Source organism: Cydia pomonella, chromosome 6 (genome assembly GCF_033807575.1).
Source record: "Cydia pomonella isolate Wapato2018A chromosome 6, ilCydPomo1, whole genome shotgun sequence".
Taxonomy (NCBI): domain Eukaryota; kingdom Metazoa; phylum Arthropoda; class Insecta; order Lepidoptera; family Tortricidae; genus Cydia; species Cydia pomonella.
Genome location: NC_084708.1, coordinates 6,985,245 through 6,993,212, shown reverse-complemented (window position 1 = coordinate 6,993,212; position 7,968 = coordinate 6,985,245). Strand labels below are relative to the sequence as shown.

Sequence of the window (7,968 nt, the reverse complement as noted above, 5' to 3'; positions counted from 1 at the left end):
CAAAACGACCAATTATTATTTTAATTACCCTAAATATATAGAAAAGAAAAATAAGTCAGAGCGTAATCCCATCCAAGACCGGCAAACGTAGATATGTACTTGTATTGTAACCCCTCTGTTATTGACTTGTTGCATGTGTCCATAGGAGACCATCAGGCGATTTGTTTGCTCGTTTGCCTGCCTTATCGTAAAAAAGCGGCCAAGTGCGAGTCGGACTCGCCCATGAAGGGTTCCGTACCATTTATGACGTATTAAAAAAAAACTACATACTAGATCTCGTTCAAACCAATTTTCGATGGAAGTTTGCATGGTAATGCATATCATATATTTTTTTTAGTATTATCATTCTGTTATTTTAGAAGTTACGGGGGGGGGGGGGGGGAAGGGAGGCCACACATTTTATTCTTAACCTCCCTTATATTTAAGAAATTTTATTTAGTTTCGTTTATTTATTTTAGATCTATCGTTCTGTAGATAATCAGGTAGGTAAGTATAAAACTATTGGAAGTATTTCAACAAGTCGGTCTCTACATATATCTATCCAAGCAGGTAAAGTAGGTAACAGCAAGTAATAGGTAAGTAGCAAGAAGCAAACTAGTTTTTTAGGGTTCCGTAGCCAAATGGCAAAAAACGGAACCCTTATAGAATCGTCATGTCCGTCTGTTTTTTACACTGTAAGTAAGTAAGTAAGTAAGTAAAGTCCTTTATTTGCATTCTTGTTGTACAAATAGGTATTAAATAACAAATGAGTTGCTTCAAAAACGAGCCCTGCAAGGGCGTAACAATATTACTTAAACTAACCAATTCCTAATACAAATATAATCGTTAAAGTAATCTTATTACATCTTAAAACTTACCATTTAAATATTCGTCGACAGGGTAATAGCTTTTGTTTATTCGGGTTTCTTTTAATTTTCGTACAAATAGGTGTTCTTTTTTTTCTTCCTTTATATTTTGTGGTAGTTTATTATATATCTTTATGGACATTGAAAGTTTTAATCGGGAGGGTGGTGGCATTAACTTTGATTTGTTTCTTAATGTATAAGTTAGCTGTACGTCTTCACGTTTGATATATAATTTAAAGTTTTTATGGACAAATTTGCATATTTCTAGAATATAGAGGCTAGGTACGGTAAGTATTTTGTGTTCTATAAAATGTGGTTTACAATTACGCTACGTACTCTCGGTAGATAATATGCAGCAAAACCGATAATAGACGATAATCTTGTGGGATGCCAACCTGAATTAACATGAGCAACATCAGATCATTTTCTACCGTAATCAACGTACAAACTCATGGAGACGAAATAAGCTTGTTTGTTTCTGCCGTAATTTCCAGGGAAATCATTCCTGTACAACCAGTGTATACCAGACCGCGATATCTTTACCAACTACGCTCATTCGGAGCTCTCATTATGCTGGATAATTGCTCGCATAGTACGGTTGAAATAAGAGTGCAGCTAAATTACAGGGTGCCGAGTTCTGTAATAAGTCTGCGATCGGTCCTTAACAAGTCTTGTTTGCTTATTATTAGTTACCCTTGTCTGCATGAGTACTAAATAACATCTCATTATTTATACGTAGCTATTTCAGAAGACTATTTAAGTATATTTGTTTACTTGAAGAAATTAATGGTAAAGCTTTATTTTGAAAAGGTAGTATAAATAAAATAAAGCTATATTGTGTTAAATACCTACACCTATCAAAACATGCAGATGTTAAAATTAACGATAAATAATATACTTACTATTTTTATTACTTCATCAACAACAATTCAACAGTTTTTAATACCTAGACATGATTAGTGAATATTACTATACTTTTACTTGATTCAAGTGATTATAAAATTCAGCTTGAACAGTAAGTCTTCGGTAGTATAGTGGTAAGTATCCCCGCCTGTCACGCGGGAGACCGGGGTTCGATTCCCCGCCGGAGAGAACACCTTTTTATCTTTTTCTTTTTTTTTTCTTTTTTATTATTACGAACTTTGCATTTCGTCGGGTGACAAGCAAAAATCACTAGTTAATAAAAATAATTAAACATGAATAAACCTTCTTGCATGCGCTAGGCAGCTATAATTATTGTACGTCGCAAGACATGTTACAGAGAACAAAAATTGTTTATAACACCTGTATCCATTACCTGTAATGCACAATATATAAACAAATGATTCTAAATAAATAAATGATTCTTCAGTAGTAATATGGTTCATTATGGCTATGAACTTGTGGTGGTAATTAATGAGTTTTGCTTGTCACCTGACGATTTCATTGCATGAAATCTATTGCTAATTAAGCTTTTATAATTTAAAGTCAATAAAGTTAATGGAAGGATCTAGAAGAACGTGAAGATCGTTTCTTTTTAATGCACACAATAGCCATTGGCGAAAAATAACTATTTAAAGGACTTTGTTGTTTTTGAATATTAAAAGTATTTTTTGGTTAACACATACTTCATTACATTTATAAAATAAAATAATATTCTTCTCGGTACTTAGAAACGTGGAACATACTACAATGCAGCCTAAAGTATATAGCTTCTAATTCTCTTTGGTATATAGCTTCATGTAGGCTGTAGCTATGGTAACAGATGGTACTGCCATCTAGCAAACATGTAATGTACAACGAGAATTAGAACTAAATTTAGTAGTTAGTGCTGCCACCTGTTATATTTGTACAAAAAGTATACCTTACCTGAGACTACACTAGCTGCAATAGATGGCGCTGTATTGCGCCAAATATTTTGTAGCCACCTTTTTACAAATGACGTCAGTGTTGGTTTCCATATCAACCCTAGGAGTGTGTGTAGCAGTACTGATAATCCCGCTACCCGATACTAGATGTCGACAAGAAAGTAATAACTGTAATAAGCGTTTTGTAATAGGCAGAGCGCCGGGGTGGAGGGGTTGAATCACTTAACACAGTATACAGGTCAACAGATGTATTGTCTCCCAGCTTGTACACTTGAATCCCCAAATACTTGCTATTCTATCATTATATATATTTATTGTACGTGACAGAAGAGGAAATCCCTTATCGAGTGGAGGCGCAAGATCTACATTAAATGTGCTGATCACTCAATATGCACTGACGTGCCAATATGAGTGTCTGCCTATCGCACCTCCCCTGAAAAGGTAGGGGTTCCCTCCCCTGAAAAGAACACTATTGGTAATACAACTTTACTCTATTCTTATGTACTAAATAAGACCCTATTATGTCCTTTATTTTACATGGTCCTAAATATAGGTCATTTAATTTATTGTAACATTCATTCTTAATTAATACTACATCACCTTAAAATTAACAATGCTTGAATTACAATTTCCTTTTAAAATTAAATTATTTTTAACACAACCATGGCATTTCACAAGTAATATTTCACATTTAAAAGTTACAACATACTTATATCATGTTTTATCCAAGTCCAACCAATCTAAAAGTTACTCCTCAACAGATGCTGTAGCTGTGATAGGTAGTTATAAATTATAACTATAATTATTACCTTCCGTTTGCTAAACTTCTGCTCCTGACAATCTTTACATCGTTTTACATAATTCAGTTTTCCCAATAATACTCGTACCTCTTCTGGATACCGTTAATCATTCTAGTTCTACCAGCATATCCACTATTTAGTAACAGTAATAATCCTTTAAATCATTTCCCGATCGGTAAGTTCGTTTATAAGTAAAAACTAAATAGTTCCTACATAACCTAGGTAATTCATCATGTCCCGCGCGAAAGACATTAATTCATCAACATTGTACATCCTTTTTACTTGTACTCATTTTAATATAGAACAACTCTACTATATTTAAACTTTTCCACAAAGAGCCATAAATAATCCTAATGTCTACTTTGGGACCTTTCCATACCATGATCAAGTCTCGTAACGATACGTCTATGCGTGCCTTCGTTCATGGAGAATCTTGATTCATATAAATTGTAGAGTTCACACAACAGCATTATCAGTATCATATTTTAAACTTCTGCACTGTATAACCAAGTCTCGTAACGATACGTCTATGCGTGCCTTCGTTCATGGAGAATCTTGATTTATGCAAATTGCAGAATTTACGTAACAACATCATCAGTGTCATTTTTACCGGGTCGTTCCGAATATTCTATCAATCTTATCATTATTTACTCGACCAAATTATTAATTCTGTATCTTCCTGCGTCCCTTTCATGATATCTACTACTCAAGGCTGGGTAAGCTCCAAAGACGTAGTATCATAGTGTCGTGTCCAGTTTATTTGTTTAAGTATAATCCGTTAGAATCCTCAACCAGTAATCCTTATCTATTTATAATCCGTAAAAACCAAAACTTGATAATTCCCTTTCTAAACAAGTTACATCTATGTGATAACTAGTATTATAATACCAAATATTTACATAATCTTCGTTAGACACGAAAAAAACACAAATTCATTACATACACATGTCATCCACCTAAATCACGTGCTGACTAACATTGACATTACACTATCCGCCTAACGTACAGAAACTACATGATTTCTGCCTACTCGCGAAAACACCCGTCCTCGACCTTGCTGACTCGCACTAATCGCACCGCGATTATAGTTTGAGTGTGCAGAAATAAATTCGATACAATCATTTTTAGAATGCACAGAAAGAGGCATCTCTAAATAAACATCGGTAATTTTCGATACTCGTACCGTATCCGACCTTCTAAATTAAAAATCCCCGATTTGTTAATCGCCGAGAATATCCGCTCACCTCAACATCAAAATCCACAGCTGCAACTTCTTTTCCTTACAATATTGCTCTACTAAGGACTCCAACTTTTAACACTTGGCCCCCCTAATAACTTATCTAGACTACTCATTAAACACAATAAACACATATATAACACATAAATATAAAAAAAAAAAAAAACTAATCATAAACATATCACCTAAACATTTTCACGAAGAATCGCTCGCCGTACCGCTTGACACTTCAGCACCCGGCAGCAATGCGTAACCAGACGCGTAGCCGACGACATCCCGAACCTCCAAACCCGCCGAAGCCAATGAAGCAATACTGATACTGGCAGCGGTTACCATAACATTGTCCTTCCTTCATCATTATGATCTCATTCTCCGTTTCAGACCACCCATCTTGGTCCGTTGATTACCCAAATTAACAAAACAATAAATCACTGGGTAAGCTCGACGCCGCCGACTCGTCCTCAAAGTCCTCTTCATTGTCGTCGTCCATGATGATTTTATATCCGCAGTATCCTCACACAGGATTCATGCCCACGGTCGCCATGTAATAGGCAGAGCGCCGGGGTGGAGGGGTTGAATCACTTAACACAGTATACAGGTCAACAGATGTATTGTCTCCCAGCTTGTACACTTGAATCCCCAAATACTTGCTATTCTATCATTATATATATTTATTGTACGTGACAGAAGAGGAAATCCCTTATCGAGTGGAGGCGCAAGATCTACATTAAATGTGCTGATCACTCAATATGCACTGACGTGCCAATATGAGTGTCTGCCTATCGCAGTTTTGATCCCAAAACTGATGTATGGAGTGAGCACTCTATGTTACTTATTTCTCTATATGTGCTTGTTTTTTTTTTCGTTTTGAGTTTTATGACCAAAGAGTAAATTAAGTATATAAAGTTAGTTAGTTGGTAAATCTGACTTTAGCCATTCCGCCGAAAAAGTCGCGTGTGTACTTTAGATCTTTCACTGCCTACGCAGTTAAGCTGTGGAATGATCTACCAGTGGATGTAAGGAAATCGCAATATGTTGGCTCACTCAAGAAGTTGAAAAAGTTGTGGTTATTAGACTACTGATATTAGAACTGAGTACTTTTTATTTGTGTATATTAAATGTTTATGTATGCATATATTTATTTATAATATTTATCTTATATATAGATTTATGTATGTTAGATATTTGCTAAAAGGTCCGTAGGCTTGACAGCTTACAGCAAGCCGAAGAGACACTAAAGTAGTAGAGTGAGATAGACATATATAGCTCTCTGACGTTGTTCAGGTTAGGTCAATGCACCTAGAGTTTATGGTAGTGCTATTGTAATTTAATGTTTTATTAAGCATCATTAACATTGTTATAAATATTGTTAAAATATATTAGTTGATTAATACTAGGAAATGTCTTAAAATATCATAGGGCTTGTGTTTTTTCGGCTACTTTTTTTACCCCATCTGCCATATGCATCCGTATGAGTAGGTACTTTCGTAATACTTAATATTAGGTCTATATCTACTTGGGTGGTTTACAAGTTAATTTTTTGTTTGATTTCTTGTAACTTTCATAGTTTTTTTGTTTACAATATCAAATAAAATATTAACTTGTAAGCTGTCCAAGTACCTAGACCTAATATTATGGAGAAAAGTTTAAAAAAAATGGATTCCAAAAAAAGCGGTCAATTGCGAGTCGGACTCGCCCATGAAGGGTTCCGTACCATTTATGACGTATTAATAAAAATAACTTACTAGCTCTCGTTCAAGTTCAAACCAATTTTGCGTGGAAGTTTGCATGGTAATGTACTTATATCATATATTTTTTTAGTTTTATCATTCTGTTATTTTAAAAGTTACAGGGGGGGGGGGGGGACACATTTTACCACTTTGGAAGTGTCTCTCGCGCAAACTATTCAGTTTAGAAAAAAATGATATCAGAAACCTCAATATCATTTTTGAAGACCTATCCATAGATACCCCACACGTATGGGTTTGATGAAAAAAAAAATATTTGCGTTGGTTCCAAGTATGGAGAACCCCCAAATGTTAATGCGGTTCATAGAATACATCTACTTACCAAGTTTGAACAGTATAGTTCGTATAGTTTCGGAAAAAGTGGCTGTGAGATAAACGGACAGACAGACGGACATGACGAATCTATAAGGGTTCCGTTTTTTGCCATTTGGCTACGGAACCTTAAAAAAGACATACTTTATAGTAAAGCAAGTATATGTTTATTGCTTTTAATTTGGTATACAAGACACAAATAGACTAACTTCGTCTTCTGTGACTTGTGTCTCAGTCTGACTTAGAACTCTTTCATGTGCGCATAACTAATTTGCCTAGTTCTCAACTGAGCGTTTGTTCTCTGACCTTAACATCTAACTGGACTTGAATTCAAGATATTCCGGAGGTAAAGTGCATATTAGGAGAATTCCTGGTAATTTCGTCTCGCTCTCTAGCTCCGTAAACAATTCGCTCCAGATATTCTTTAAAATAAACATATGAGTAATGATGTCGTGGTTATCGGGTCCTTCTTGTACTAATGAATTTCAGGCATAGGACGTATGTCTTGTCTACGCACGTACCTCCATAGATGCACTCCATCTCGTCTAACTTAGCGGAATCAAATTGCACAAATTTTAGCCCTGTCATCCGACATGTTTGTCGTAAACAAAATTAAAATAATCATCGCTTGTGTTCATCGCTACACGAGCGCTAAGGAGAATGGTATAATATTTTCTTCTTACCTTCGAAAATATCTAAACCTGAACAATGTTAAAATTTTAAACCTCCAGGTTTTGTAACATTGGAACTATTGGGATTTTTATTTCCCTATTTGAATTTGACTCGTGTTTAATGCTTGCTCCGATTTTACTCTGCTCTGCACTTTAAAATTAATAGAGAAATAATATGTTCATATCAATCATATCTCTGTTTACATTTATTTTTTGATAGTCAAACAGTTGCTTAGGTAACAACATTATGAACAAAGACAGGTCTTGACATACGAGGTATAGGGACCGTGCGCGTTGGAGGGTCTGCCATCTTGTGGCCAGAATCGGAACCATAAGGAAAGTGTAGAAACAAGAGAAACCTATGCCCAGATAGGTACGCCCTTTTGCTTGTATGGCTTTGTGTATTGTATCAAAGTAGGTACAACAGAACCCATGGTCCGACACGGACTTAGCCAGTTTTTTAAATATATACGATGCGAGCATAATACATTATAGAAGATTTTGACTA

General features: G+C 35.3%; 1 non-coding gene across 1 annotated transcript; it reads left to right on the top strand.

Moving 5' to 3' along the window:
- Positions 1–1,865: 1,865 nt before the first annotated feature.
- Trnad-guc (transfer RNA aspartic acid (anticodon GUC)) lies at positions 1,866–1,937 on the top strand. The gene has a single exon. It is a non-coding gene; the product is annotated as a tRNA-Asp (tRNA).
- The last annotated feature ends 6,031 nt before the right edge of the window (positions 1,938–7,968 follow it).